Source organism: Gymnogyps californianus, chromosome 2 (genome assembly GCF_018139145.2).
Source record: "Gymnogyps californianus isolate 813 chromosome 2, ASM1813914v2, whole genome shotgun sequence".
Taxonomy (NCBI): Eukaryota; Metazoa; Chordata; class Aves; order Accipitriformes; family Cathartidae; genus Gymnogyps; species Gymnogyps californianus.
The window spans coordinates 101,150,418-101,165,387 of NC_059472.1; the positions used below are offsets into that span (position 1 = coordinate 101,150,418).

Consider the following 14,970-nt stretch of genomic DNA (forward strand, 5'->3'; position numbering starts at 1 on the left):
TTTCCACTACCTTAGACAAAAATCAACTTTATTTTAAAAGCACCTAACAGTCTACCTCTGTTCTACCTGTAATTCGTACAGTTTTTGGAGACTGACTCTTGCTTTCCATCAGCCCATGGCGCCTACCTCCCTCACTTATTTGCTACATTTTAAAATGGCACTTCAGTGCTTTTGCTCTTTCTTAGGAGAAACCCATCAGGATATGCAGATCTCTTCCCAGTTCTACTTTTGCCATGATTTCTGCAGAAAATTTGGACTCTGGTGATCAGAATTCATCCAGTCCTTACAGAAGGCCGGTAGGTGGGCAGATGGGAGGAAAGTTTGGGCGATATTTCTACTGGGATCCATTCAAGAAAAGAGAATATTTCTTAAAGGATGGTCTACATCACAGTGTGGGGTAGCAGTCTTTGATACTGAGTCTGTTACAGCAGTTGAATATGTCAAGAAATGATGGGAAAAGGTCTGAACATGCTCATACAATATTCATGCCTGGCTTTAGTGTGCAGGAAGTGGAAAAGGGAGAAGATACAATAATGGATAATGGAAGGACAGCAAGAAAAAAGAAGAGTGATAGAAATGATAGGGACATTAATTGGATCAACAGAACAGTTAATAAAAAGGTTTGTGCCTAACCTAACAAGAGAGTTGGTTGTGGTCAGTTAGAAACAAGGAAAAGGTTTGTACTTAAATATACCAGGTTTGTGCTTAAATACCAGGTTGATAGGATAGAGGAATCTAAAATACCTGTGAAGACAAATGTTGTAGAGGACAATAGGTACATAGAAGAAGAATAATCTTGCTGGAAAAGTAGTACTTAGTTGCTGCGTTCAGGAAGAACAGAAAGAGAAGGTAGTAGGGTGTCCATGAGTGTTAACAATGTGAAAGATCATTTAAAAAAAACCCCAAAACACACAAAAAAACCCCCAAACCACAACAGGATAGGACATACTGAATACAAGAGTATCTGTTCTGGTTTTAGCAGCTAATGATGAGATCATAGAAGAGCTAGACATGGGAAGTAACTTCAGATCAAGTGATCAGGAATTGATTTAATGAAAATGAAGAGAGGATTAAAAGTATGTTCTTAATTAAAAATTGTCTTTGAAAGATAGCAAACTTGAGATTGTCAAACTGCTAGCAAGGCAAGTCAGCTGCACTGGAGAGCTCAGGGACCTGAATAGTGCAGAAATTGGGAATTTTTGCAAGTACTCCAGCAGTCTGGATTTTGTTTCCCAAGGAAGGAGAAAAAGTTATCAGGAAAGGGTGAAAGTTAGAGTTGCCAGAATTCAGGCTGAATGGAAGCTAGCAAGTAATGTTTAGACACATAGAAAAAGGACATTGAGCCATATAAATAACTTCCAAACAGCAGAAGGGCTACTATGTAATGGTGCTGCTTGTGCAGGATTAAGCATAATTTAGATGTGGCTTCAGAGTAAAAAAAAAAAAAGAAAAACAAACCACCCCACTGCACATCCCCGCAAAGAAACCCTAGCAGTGACCATCAGGAGAGAAAAATCTGAATGTGATGGAAGCAAAGCTTGAATATCTCAGTGCTCCTGAATTGCATAAAATAGCTAACCTTTATGACTGCTCACTCGGAAATTGAAGGTGTGACTGCAAGCATTTTTAGCAAATCCTTCAACGCCCACTGTCCACCTCTGGACTCTCTGCTTTGTGCTTAATTGTGTCAGCTATCTGGAACAGGAGTAGTTTTGTGTTGTCACACCACTTGGCGTTGTGGTTCTTGAGGATCGTTGTGTCAATTCAGGAAGGTTTAATGTATATGAACCTTAGAAAAAAGTTAGAGGAGGGTGTGAAAAGAACTTTAAATGTGATACCATGTTAGGAAACTACTTGAAGGGTTTATTTGGGGGTTTTCTGACCGAACAGAGAAGGGAAGATGAGTTCAGCAGTTGTACCTTTTATGCCCTGGTAGAAGGCAGTGGCATTTTTGGGACACTAAAGGGGAGAATATTGTCAGACTGGTTAGGATAGAGTGAGAGATTTAAGCTGCTGAGGCTGGAAGCAAGGGGCTGAAAGGGAGTGGCTGGACTTGATACTCAGGAGAGAAGGAAATGTCACAAGTGACTTTGAATTTGCTGTTGTAAGCATTGAAATCCCAGTGTTGGCATCAGTTGTAGGGAAAGGAGGGAGTTTTGTAGGGAAGGCATTTAGTATTAGGGCAAGTTAATTTATGTTGGTGTCAAAATGTAAAACTTGAAAATTTGGGAGGTAAAATGAGGCATGTGTATAAGTGCAAAGGAGATGGCTTAGAAGGGGAAAAGTTGTGTCTGACACCATGGTTTCATGAGCTGCTTGATCTGATCTAGGGTTCCTGGCCTATGCCCCTCGCCTGTCCCTTACCACGCATTCCTGCCATTGCCTTTGTGTCGGATCACCTCAGACTGCTTCAGCAATCTTGAAATGTCATCTGAACCATCAATGCAGAGGTGAGGGCTAAAGTCATGAGCTAAAGAGATCACCCAAATGTGCTGAACTGAGAATAAAAGCTTGCCAGTGGCAGAGCTTTCAGAAGTGCCCATCGATACGGTGGGCTGCCCAGAACAGAGAATAATCATTGACAGGAAAAATAGTGACTGATTTGAAACCTCAGTGAGGATGAGATGTCAGAGCAAGGATGATGATCAGCACTACCAAAAGAACCAGAAGGGCCAAGCAGGAGGGGGATAGAGGAAGGTCCTTGAGATTTGCCCGGGAAGGTATCATGAATGACCCTGGTGAAAGCACTTTCATTCAAAGGGAAACAGCGGAAGCTGGACTGGACGTGATCCAGTGTAGAGTTGGAAGAGAGGAAGCGAGTGCATTGGCTTCAGCCTATGCTTGCAACAAGTTTATAGATAAGGGAAAGGCGGAAAGGAGTGACTGCTGAAATAAGTAGGGATGTCGTCTTGTGGATGGCGGAAAGGGGGGACAGAGTGAGAAGATAGAGGGGTAAGTGGGGGCTAAGTTTGGCTGAAACAGAAACGTGCAGTTGAAGACAAATGGAAGAGGTTAAAGAATTTCAGATGAAGAAAGGCAAATAGTCTGTAGGCTCTGTATGGTGATATATTAGCAAACTGTGTTTTTTTGGTAGGAATTAGCAAAGACTAATGAGAGAATTCAGTTGGAAAAACGAGCAGCTTCATGCTTAATGAAAAAAATCGGCCAAATGAACTTTTTTTTCAGTTAGTTGTAACCGATTTGAAGCAGCAGCGTGCTGCTGCTTTCCTTTTCCTCTTTCCACCCCCACGGCCGTGGCAGACAGCGGGGCACGGTGCTGACGTGTGCAGTTGTTACGGTGGCTGCTGCGGAGTTCGCTTGGCTCTGGAAGGAGAGCGACGCATCCAGACTTCAGGGGCCGCACAACCTAATTGTCTGGCTCTGGTCCAGCTGCTGATTGACCCAATAAACTCTAATGAATCTGGATTCCTGCAGTCTGATTTGCTTCCTCTCCCCGTTATGTGCCTTTCTCAGTCCATGAAGAGCTGAAACCTGAGTGCTGGCTTTGACAAAGGGAGTGAGGGAGGGAGGAGGGAGGGGAAGAAAAGGCAGATAACAGCCGAATGTAATCAGAGTTTTATTACCATCCTCAGGAAGTGGGAATGGCTTTAAAAAAAAAAAATAGTAGTAGGTTGGAGCAAGGAAAGTTAGTTATGGTGAGGTTATTTGACAGGAAATTACAAAACACAAACAGACAGAAGAAACACATTTTAAAACAGGGTAGGAAATCTCAAGTTACTTCACTGTGTATATTCAAAACCCCCAAAGCAAAGGCTGAAAATAGCAGTTTAAACAAAAGCTATCTTATCTGATAAAGGCATTTCAAGCACAAAAGGAAATTTATATATTGGGTTGACAATCTTAAAATAAACTGATTGTCTTGATAACACCATAGATTTAATTGTGGGAAAAAATTGGGTTCATTTGTATGCTGTGCAGACACAGTAAATTCCCATGTAAATTCATTCCTTTTCTTGCTTTGTACATTTCTTGTCTCCTAAGCAGTGTTTATCAGTGTTTTCCAGAAATTGTAAAGGTAGATTTATGCATGTAGGACGAGACAGATAAATATGTGCATATTTTAAAGACTTCCATGCAGACCAGGTACGATTAATTTCCTATGCTACTGTACGGAGACATATTAATGGTACTTCAGCAAGTACCATTCAGATTCAGAAAGATTTTGGCAGAAATACATTGTTTTGGGATGAGGGTAGAATTTCTAGTACTAGTGATCAAAATCATTACTTGGTGTGTCTTTTTGTCTTTTCATTTTCTGTGCAGAAAGGAAACCATTCTGTTACTGCATCACCTTTATCCTGAGTCTGTAAAAGATTTACAAGTGCAAGGAGAGCAGAACTCACTTGCTAGCATAGTTCTCTTGTAGCCCTGCTGTAGGTACCAAAGCTGCAAAGAACAGCAAGGAGGACCTTTCTGGTATCTGGACTGTCACTGAGTCTTTCTGAGTCTTTTGTTACGAACAAAGTTACCTTCAAAGAAAGGTGCTGGGTTTTTTTGTTTTGGTTTGGTTTTTTTTTTAATTTTTTTTTTTTTTTAAGCAAATGCTGCTCAACTGCCAGTATTCTCCTTACCATTTTTCTTTGAAGTTTACTGCTGAGATTTTGAATAAACATTGCATCCATATAGATATGTGTCCTTCTAGTGAGACAGGATATGTATTATAGGGTTGATAAAATTTGATTTGCTGGGAGGGAGGGAGCAAGGAGAAGGAGAGGAAATAACTCAGTTGTGCAAATGATATGTTAGATTATCTCTGTTCAGATCAAAGACTTAGAACACTGTGGGACAAATATCTTGCTTTTGACTGAAGCAGTAACAAGAAGCATTAAGAGGTTTATAGGTACACCTGCCTGGCTGCTGCAACTTGGAACTTTGTGTTCCTCCCCTCTTCTGGCTCATCAGGCTGCATATCTAACAGTGTATTACAGTGCGGCAGGCACATCTGTGACTCGGTGCCTCGTCATACCTGCTCAGTCCTGGGAGACGTGTAAGTTTGGGTTTTTTTCCTCAATTAATTTGTCCGTTGTGCCTGTGACTCCCTACTGCTAACACTGTTGAGCCTTCATAATCTATGAACGCAGCAAAATAAAGTCTGGTAGGAGGGCGCTTGCTTACTGAGTGTTATATTGGAAGTTAGTGATAGATAATGCTGCTTCTTGGCTGAGGTGCAACATGGCATCCTTATGGCTAAGTTAGGTAAGTGGCTGTTTTCATCTGCACTCAAATCTTTCCTTTTTATAGGTTATCCAGGTACGCCTGGAGCTCTCTTGGAGACCAATGTGCTCAGAATTATCTGACCTCATGAGGCTCAGAGGGTATCACTGAAGTATAGCACAAAGATGAGATCACATCAGCTTTTGTTGAGGAACACAAGACTACAAGGCCCGGTAGTGTTCTATTGCTGGAAAATCTTGCTAGGAGTGCTGTAAAACTGTCAAGATCTGATGGGTCCATAAGGGTTTTTGCTCTATTTAACAAAGAAATATCAGTTGTCAACGGACCATGAGGATTGGGTTGCAATATAAATATTCTGAACTTGTGATCGCTGGGTTTTGCACTCAAAATAAATAGAAGTGACACCTGTGCAGGAAAGAAGCTGATCTTTTTTCTATTGATTTATGTCTTATTTAAATGACCTCCTACTTTAACAGGATTTTATAACTCAACTGGGGGACTTCATGAGGGAAAGTTAAGGAGGAAGCTACTTTCCTCCCGCAAAAGGGGAGAGTGTTGATGTCAATATGAATCAGTAATCTAAACCAGCGAGTATTTAAAAAAAAAAAAAAAAGAAAAAAGAAAGAAACTGAAAGCAAATAAAGTAAGAAATGGAGCTAAAGTATCTTTCCAAAAAGCACATATTGAGTCTATGGAAAAACTGGGAATAAAATCAATCATTCTTGACTGGCTCAATTTTTGTTGTTGTTTGTTTGGTTGTTGTTTTTCCTGAAACCCTCTACAGTTACTCCCTGACACAATTCTGAAATGTAGATGTGGTACTGTTGTAAAAGGAGATCAATAAAATGTAGTGTCCTGTAGTCAGCTCTCCAGAATGCTGTTGCAAGTATTGGGAACTTGTGTTTTTCCCATCTGTTTTTTTTCAGCAACAATCAATACAAACTGACATAGCTGATAGAAGGTTTTCTTAGGGTTAAATAGCATGCTTCAAAATTAGCATCTCTGAAGAACCCCAAGATCATTTTTAAAAAAAAAGAAAAGTTGGCTGTTACTATGAAGTATCTTTTATAACCAGCTTTCCTTTTTCTTGTTAAAATTGAGACATGTATGAATGAGATTTAAGGAGATGCCTTTATCACAGGTGATCATTATGGTACATCATTTTGATTCTGTCGTACTGCTATTTTATAGCTATTATTTTACGTATGCTGAAAATGGAAAATTAAGTTCTGGAGGTGCAAAGTTATGGCCTTAACAATCCTTAACACAGGCTAATCCTCTGATTAGGTAGTGAGCATGTCCTTTGCTGAATATGCATTAATGTTAGCTTTAACTTCTTAGCTAAAATAAAAAGAAGTAGCTGAAGTTAGGACACACAACCATTTTGAAAGTTTGCTTTAACACAGTTTTACTGGTTTTGCCTTCATAATGATGATAAAATAGATTAACTCATTTTTTTTTGAGAAAAGAAAACACTATTTTACATTAAACTGAAAAGTGGGGAGACTACTTTGGGAAAATTCTGTTTGCTGATTTTGAAAGGTGTGTACATGAAGCTCATCGTGACTACTGGGAGTAAATAAAGGCTAGGTCAAGAAATAAAGAGTTAGTCTTGTCTCCTGGCTTTGGTTATATGAGTTACTTAAGCATATCTGTGCCATTAAGCGTGTTTTCCTGGTGACAGAACTGAGACTCTGTGTGCAGGTGAGTGACTTGAGATAAGAGCAAACTGATGAGAACCTGGGTAAGGACCCAGCTCCCCCGACAGTGTTGTTCATGCCTAATCCACTGAGAAGTGCTCCAACCAAGAAAGGTACTTCTGCAAGGCTGAAAGACCCACCAGTTGGATTTGGGGATTCTTAGGTCTCTTCAGCATTCTAAAATATGGCTCATTTATTTAACTCGTGTCCCTGCATCTTCGAAACTCCACTGTGGGTAAAGTTTGAACTAATTAACCAGTAACAGATGTAAACCACATTCATATCCAAACCATATGTTATCCTTGTAGTTTATCTGTACTTGTTTCCTTTGAAAACAATGAAGGCTGAATGTATATTTTGCATGTATATGGTTTTAGTTTTGCAACTTTTTTATGGTTTCCAAATATAGACAGTACTGCAGTTTGTTTCAAGGTGTTTTGAATACAGTACCTGGCACAGTTCCAGCTTCTTTCTAATCAGTCACTGGCTGGCTTTTTTAAAAATATAATTTAAAATATGAAGTGAGTATTTTGCAGAAGCACTTAATACAGCTTCAGTCTAGGACTGGAGTCTCTAGAGATTGGGTGATATTTGTGATCTTTGCTCCTGGAGAAGTATTCTGTGAAATCTTGTTACTCCTTGTTACAAAAAGCAAAGTTTCTTTTGAGCGCTTCCAGTTTGGGCGGGGGGGGAGGTTGACAATAAGATTGAATTTTATTTTGAAGCTTCAGGAGACGGAAGATTAAAAAAATGCATAAACATATTTTTAAAAAATGCGAGATTTTCAGACCAGTCTCATTCCTGTTTTGTTGGTGTGGCTTGAATGTTCATGGATTAGCAGTGTTACTACACACTCACAATAACGAAAAGGTTCTTCCTCCAGCGACTCAGTAGGTCTACAGTTCTGCAACTTGTGACAGGACAGGGAGGTGTTTTTCTCTATTGTGGGACAATGGCAATTCATTTTATATATTGTGCAAGGCAGACATACTTCTAAAAGTCTCCTTTTTATTCCCTTCCCCCCTTCATGTGAAAGCTCTGCAGTTTGGCCTGAGGGAAATAGGCTACAAAAGAAGGTATCAAATTTTGCAGCCGTTCCTATAGCATGCTGATTGTGCTTCTTGAACCCAGCCTCAGGGAGCCATTAGTGTGATCTTCCAGCAGCTGAAGAGGGGAAGGGGAAGAGTAAAGTTTCCATAGCGCGCTCAATCTCTAATAGCCGTGGGACCTGTACTCCATGTTAAACTGCAGTTTCAGAATTATTGTATTTAAATTTAATTATTGTATTTAACACTTAAGATATATATTTACATAATATGATGTAAGAGTTTTCTAAGTAGTTTATTAAAAATCATGAGATATTACTTATAATATTTTAACTGCCTATAACATTTTTTTCAATTAATAGCCCAGTATAGAAATTGTTTTCTTATGGATCAGTTTAAATGAAAAAGTAAAAAATAAATATTCTAGGTTTTTTTAAATATAGATTTTTAATTGAAGTAGATACAAAGAACAGATCCTTTTTTATTCCTATATTCTGTAGTTATCCTACTAAACACAAGCTGATTTGCGTTATATGATGGTATAACATAAACCATAGCCTAAACAACATAGGCATATAAAAATCATATTGAAGGGAAAAAAAATTATATAATTTATATATGTTTTAAATGGGATAAATGCTATTGTCAGGGTAAGACTATGTTAGAAAATGATTTTTTAATGCTGAGTACCAGTGCATAGTAGAACAATGAACTGTCCTCAGTATTTAAAAAATTATGAATTGTCCTAGCATACCAGATATTTGACTTCTTTTAAGCAATCTTCTTTTGTGTACAAATGTTGTGATGCAGGTGGTCATGAAGTAACAGCAAATGCAGATTTCAGCACAAATGCAAACAATTTTTATATGACTTACAGCTATCAAATGCCTATGCTGCAGATTTTCTGTCTGAATGTACTAAACGGGTTGATGTTTCATAGACAGCTACAGTGGAACTGGTATTTGCTAATGTGCTTTTTGTCCGTGCCCTCATTTGTTCCAGTTAAAACTACCTACTAGTGACCCTTGTGTTACCAGCTTACACTCTGAGTCTAGAACTGCTTCACCTTTCTCTTCCCTCTCAAGCTTAAGCACAGGCTTCAGTCTTTGGGATCTCAGTCTTATCATAAAACCATCAACTCATTTTTGCTGCTTTAGCTTCCACATTGTTCTTCTGGGTGGGAGATGCTCAGACCTGGGTTTCATCTTGAGTTTGCTCACAGGTAACGCATGTCAATTTTACTCTGCTTCTGAAATAGTCAAAAGTAAAAACAAATAGTGTTTGAAATATCCCCATGGTCTCTTAACAAGCCTAAAGCTCACAGAGGGGTCAGACTTGTGTGTTATATTAAATCAGGCTAAGCTGAATTTTTGAGATAAGTTTATTTCCCCAAGCAAATATTCTTTTTTTTGTTCTACTTAGGCCAAAGCGTCTTTTATTTTAGTGTAATATGTAATGAGAAGAAACTGAGTAGAACATTATATATGAAGACACAGCTACTATGAGTGATATGAATTATTAAGACTCGGGTGTGAGCTGAAGTCCTGAGCAGAAAGGACCATGTGGGTGTTTCTCTTCCATGCGGTCTCTTCTCCAGCAGGTTTGGTATCAGTGTAATCTGATGGCTGGCCTGTAAGCTCAACAGTGGTTAGCATTTTAAACCCAACCTCTTTAAAACCAGTGACTGATAGAAATTGAAGCGTTGGAGTCAAGCCAATGATAACAAATAAAGGCCAGGAGACTGGCTTATATACCTTCCTGCTCAATTCCTTACAACCTCTTCTCCCAGGCATTCTGCCTACCCACAGAGGAAAACACCTCCCGCCAGACCTTGATTCAGGCTTACCTCGTACATATATCTACTGATACTGTCAGTTATATGACAAACACTCCAGGCAGTTTCAAGAGTCTTCCTCAAAGAGCCACAAAACCAAAGCAGCCTGTTTCTGGTGCGGTAGCACCTTGGGAATGAGAAAGGAAGACTGAGCTTTGCTGTACCACTGCTGTTAGTGATGAACCCCGTTTTCCTGAACGATGAGTATGGGGAGTCCTGCAAAGACCAGAGGAGCATCTGGGTTTGCAACCAATGCAAGGGGATTACTGAATTTAGAAGGGGCTTTCCCAGACTACCTGGAAAGCCATGAAGAAAAACTGATATCAAGGAATGAAAGACACTGCAAGTCTGAGTATAGGATGGACCCGCTTGTCCTTGCTGTATAATTTGAATTGAGTTGCAGCAACTGAATCAGATTTTTGAAGGCATGGAGGAAGGCATCTTCCAATAACATATTCATAGTCTGTAAGAGACCCGTTGCAGAACTGCGAACAGATTCTGGGTCGCTTCTGAAAAATAGATCGATGTTGGACTATAACGAGCAGCCTGTTTGGTTACAGCTGCCGAACACAACATGTGTGCTGCCCTACATATGGTAAGGCTATATCCAGCTGTATTTCTCATGGAAATACTGTGGATATTGGAATGGAAGCAGAAACCCCTTTATTTTTGTAGTACAGTAATTCTGAAAGGATTTTTTCCACCACAGCAGCTCTGTCTCCATGCCTGCCCCTTAGGAAAGTTTAACACAGTTTGGAACTGTTTTCACTTGTAGTCAAGAAAGGTAAACCCTGTGTAAGGATAGCCATTTATTGGAAGGCTAAGTAAGATGCCAGATGGTCTGCATGCATGATTTTGTCTGGTTTAGACACTGGGGAAAGGATCAAACTGTGGAAGAAGTTGTCATAATAGAAACTGTATAAATACATACAACTCGCATGTAGAGGTTTTTAATTATTTTTAAATGAGGTCAGATGTATTTGAGTGAATTACATCTAACAGGGAAAGATTAAAGGTGGTCCCCATTGCTTAAATGCACAGTCCCAAGCCTTTTTTAATCTGTGATGGAGTGCTCTCTTGGCGCACTCCCGGCTCTGCGGTGAGGAGGGTCCCTGGAGCATGCTCCCCTTCAGCCATCTACTGTCGCTTTGTGTTCTGCCCCTTCTGAGCTTCTGGGATCTCTCCCACTTGGATTGAGGTGTGAAATGAGCACGTGGTGTTATTTCTTCTTTGCTTCACTGCACCAGCTCATCTAGCTGAGGAAGATGAAAGGCATAAACCAAGAAATCTTAGCAGTGTACTAGCGGTGGAGACAGCAAATCATAGAATCATTTAGATTGGAAAAGACCCTTAAGATCATCAAGTCCAACCATTAACCTAACACTACCAAGTCCACTGCTAAACCATGTCCTTAAGTGCCATGTCTACACATCTTTTAAATACCTCCAGGGATGGTGACTCAACCACTTCCCTGGGCAGCCTGTTCCAATGCTTGCCAACCCTTCCAGTGAAGAAATTTTTCCTAACATCCAATCTAAGCCTCCCCTGGTGCAACTTGAGGCTGTTTTCTCTTGTCCTATCACTTGTTACTGGGAAAAGAGATTGACACACACCTCGCTACAACCTTTCAGGTAGTTGTGGAGAGCGATGAAGTCTCCCCTGAGCCTCCTGTTCTCCAGGCTAAGCAACCCCAGTTCCCTTAGCTGCTCCTCATAAGACTTGTGCTCTAGACCCTTCACCAGCTTCGTTGCCTTCCTTTGGACACGCTCCAGCACCTCAATGTCTTTCTTGTAGTGAGGGGCCCAAAACGGAACACAGTATTCAAGATGCGGCCTCACTAGTGCCAAGTACAGGGGGACAATCACTTCCCTAGTCCTGCTGGCCACACCATTTCTGACATAAGCCAGGATGCTATTGGCCTTCTTGGCCACCTGGGCACATTGCTGGCTCATATTCAGCTGGCTGTCAACCAACACCCCCAGGTCCTTTTCCACCAGGCAGTTTTCCAGCCACTCTTCCCCAAGCCTGTAGCATTGCATGGGGTTGTTGTGACCCAAGTGCAGAACCTGGCAGTTAGCCTTGTTGAGTCTCGTACAATTGGCCTCAGCCCATTGATCCAGCCTGTCCAGATCCCTCTGTAGAGCCTTCCTACCCTCAAGCAGATCAATACTCCCACCCAACTTGGTGTCATCTGCAAACTTATGGAGGGTGCACTTGATCCCCTCGTCCAGACCATTGATAAAGATATTAAACAAAACTGGCCCCAATACTGAGCCCTGGGGAACACTACTAGTGACCAGCCACCAGCTGGACTTAACTCCACTCACCACAGCTCTCTGGGCCCAGCCACCCAGCCAATTTTCTACCCAGCAAAGAGTACACCCATCCAAGACATGAGCAGCCAGCTTCTCCAGGAGAGTGCCATGGGAAACAGTGTCAAAGGCTTTACTAAAGTCCAGGTAAACAACATCCACAACCTTCCCCTCGTCCACTAAGCGGGTCACCTTGTCATAGAAGGAGATCAGGTTATTCAAGCAGGACCTGTCTTTCATAAACCCATGCTGACTGGGCCTGATCACCTGGTTGTCCTGTATGTGCTGCATGATGGCACTCAAGATTGTCTGCTCCATAACCTTCCCCAGCACCGAGGTCAGACTGACAGGCCTGTAGTTCTCCGGATCCTCCTTCTTCTGGCCCTTCTTGTAGATGGGCGTCATGTTTGCTAACTTCCAGTCAACTGGGACCTCCCTGGTTAGCCAGGACTGCTGATAAATGATTGAAAGTGGCTTGGTGAGCACTTCCGCCAGCTCCTTCAGTACCTTTGGGTGGATCCCATCCGGCCCCATAGACTTGTGTGTGTCTAAGTGGTGTAGCAGGTCACTAACCATTTCCCCTTAGATTATGGGGCTTCATCCTGCTCACCCTCCCTGTCTTCCAGCTCAGGGGGCTGGGTACCCGGAGAACAACTGGTCTTACTATTAAAGACTGAGGCAAAGAAGGCATTAATTACCTCAGCCATTTCCTCATCCTTTGTCTCTATGTTTCCTCCTGCCTCCAATAAAGGATGGATGTTCTCTGAAATGTGGCGTTCTCTGAAACTCAGCATGGTACAAATCCTTATTGTGCTTTGGTGTCTCTGCTGTTGTATCTGAGTTTTTGCTGTTTACCTTCTTTTTACACCTCTGCAATGTAACTGCTTGTTCTGAGAATTTCTTCCACTGTCAACATTTTTGTCTCATCGCATTTTATGTGCAATATAGTTTACAAGCAAAATGTTTTCAGGTGATCAGGTGATCATGATTGTACTTCTCATTTTCCAGGGCCCTGCTCTGAGACCTGTGGGTATGATCCACATGTGCTACTGAAGCTGATTCGAATGGTGTGACAAATGTAAGTATTTTGAAGAAGCTTGGCCCTGCAAGCCTCCATTTGCACACTTGGAATTAACAGATGCTTTAATATCCCCATGTCATGCCCCCCCCTTCTGTAATGTGCATACAATGATATCATTCACTTCATCACACAAAGATGATGTGAAAATGAATCACTTAATGTTTGTAATGCATTCAGATGTTGTTGTGATGAGCACTGTAGGAAAACCTACAAGCAAATGAATAATTTATTGTTCAAATCAGGATCTGAATAGTACACAGTAAACAAGACATGGGACTTCACACTGAATAGTAAGAGTAAGGCAAAATTATTAATGATCACTTGTTCAACTATCACTGTCCATTCAGAGTATTGAAAGGGAATGGGATCCTGTGGAAAGAGTGTGGTCATGTCCTAAGGGATTGTATGCTAGTGTATGTTTGGAAAGGATAATAAAATTGTTTCTTTTTTTCTTTTATTTTTTTCTTTCTCCCAGTGGCCTTCAGTATTAGTTATGATGTGTGTTTTGGAAGAAAGATGAAGTGTGTTAGGCTTTCTAAATTGCCTAATTTTAAGTCTAAAATAGGTCTTCTCTTACAATGATGTGATAGTATTTGGGAATCCTAATCTCTTCTTCAATTCTATTTTCATAGTTTCCTGCCGCCCAGTGAATCCTTTTGGTCATTGGTGCTTAAGCATCAAGTGAAGGGTGTAATGCCCTCTCTGATCACTGTGGAACAGTCTCTGGATATAGTTTTTTAGTTTGGATTTTATCTCTTGATATGAAATGATCTTAAGAGAAGCTAATGGAAGAGGAGCGTTAAACTTTCCCCTGCGTACCAGCTGCAAGATAAGAGTTTGGTTTTGATGGAATCGCAGGTACTAGAATAGCTTGTTCCTGCGTTCGACCTTGTGACCTTCCTTTGGATGATAGGTCTGGATGTTTACATTTTGAGGGTGAAAAAGAAAACTGAGGGAAATATTTGAAGCTACACTACACAAAAATATGTCAATAATTCAGGCTGACTGATAGCTCCTCTAGTAACCAAAGTCACCTGCAATTTTTTATAGTCCTAAAGCATAAGCCATCCATAACATATAATTAGTTCCACTCTGCAGATGGAACTGATGGTTTTTTCCCAGGCATCCCCTTGCTACTTCCCTAAGCTGAATCTTTAAAAATCAATTCACGTAATTTGATCAATTTAAGATACTGAATACGCTGAGGTAATTATACCAAACTTCTTGCATTTCACTGCTTCCAGTGACAATAAAGCTATTGACAGTGCAGCATTAAAGATAAACCAGCATTTCCATGAAAACAGTTGTGATTTACATTTGCCATTTTTTAAACCTTTTAACTCTTTTTGAAGTAGCTTTTGCAGAATGATGATTTATAGTTTAAAATTGAGGGCTTCATCTTTTTCTCTTGAAGTGAACAGTCTTCAGTCCATTTATCGGTCCCTAAAGATGAATTTTGTATTAAAAAACCACCAAGGTGCTGAGCTGTTAGTTTAATTTAGCAAAAGTGTGTGTCAGCTCAGCTTTCTGTTTATTTGCAGCAAAAATCTTGTTCCAGATTTTGAATGTACATGTTTAACAAAATGTGGTTAGTCATTATAGTGGTGATGAGTCCAAAATGTGATTTGAGTGGTCGCTGACATCCATTGGGTGCTTCCATAAAGCTGTTCATTGAGAGATCATGATCAGTATTAAGGCACTTAGGGAGAACTCTGTAATTGGGAGAAAGTCTCTTAGGGTCTAGTTTTTCAGAAATACTGAAGTCTAACCACGCCATAATGTCTTTGGGCCATGCATAACA

At 40.6% G+C, this 14,970-nt stretch overlaps 1 long non-coding RNA gene across 1 annotated transcript in view; it reads left to right on the forward strand.

The window, feature by feature from the left end:
• LOC127013324 (uncharacterized) overlaps positions 1–14,970 on the forward strand; it is a 223,029-nt gene that overhangs the window by 151,198 nt on the left and 56,861 nt on the right. Inside the window, exon 5 of the long non-coding RNA XR_007766067.1 lies at positions 13,097–13,166. This is a non-coding gene — a long non-coding RNA (uncharacterized LOC127013324). The remainder of the gene's footprint in view (positions 1–13,096; positions 13,167–14,970) is intronic.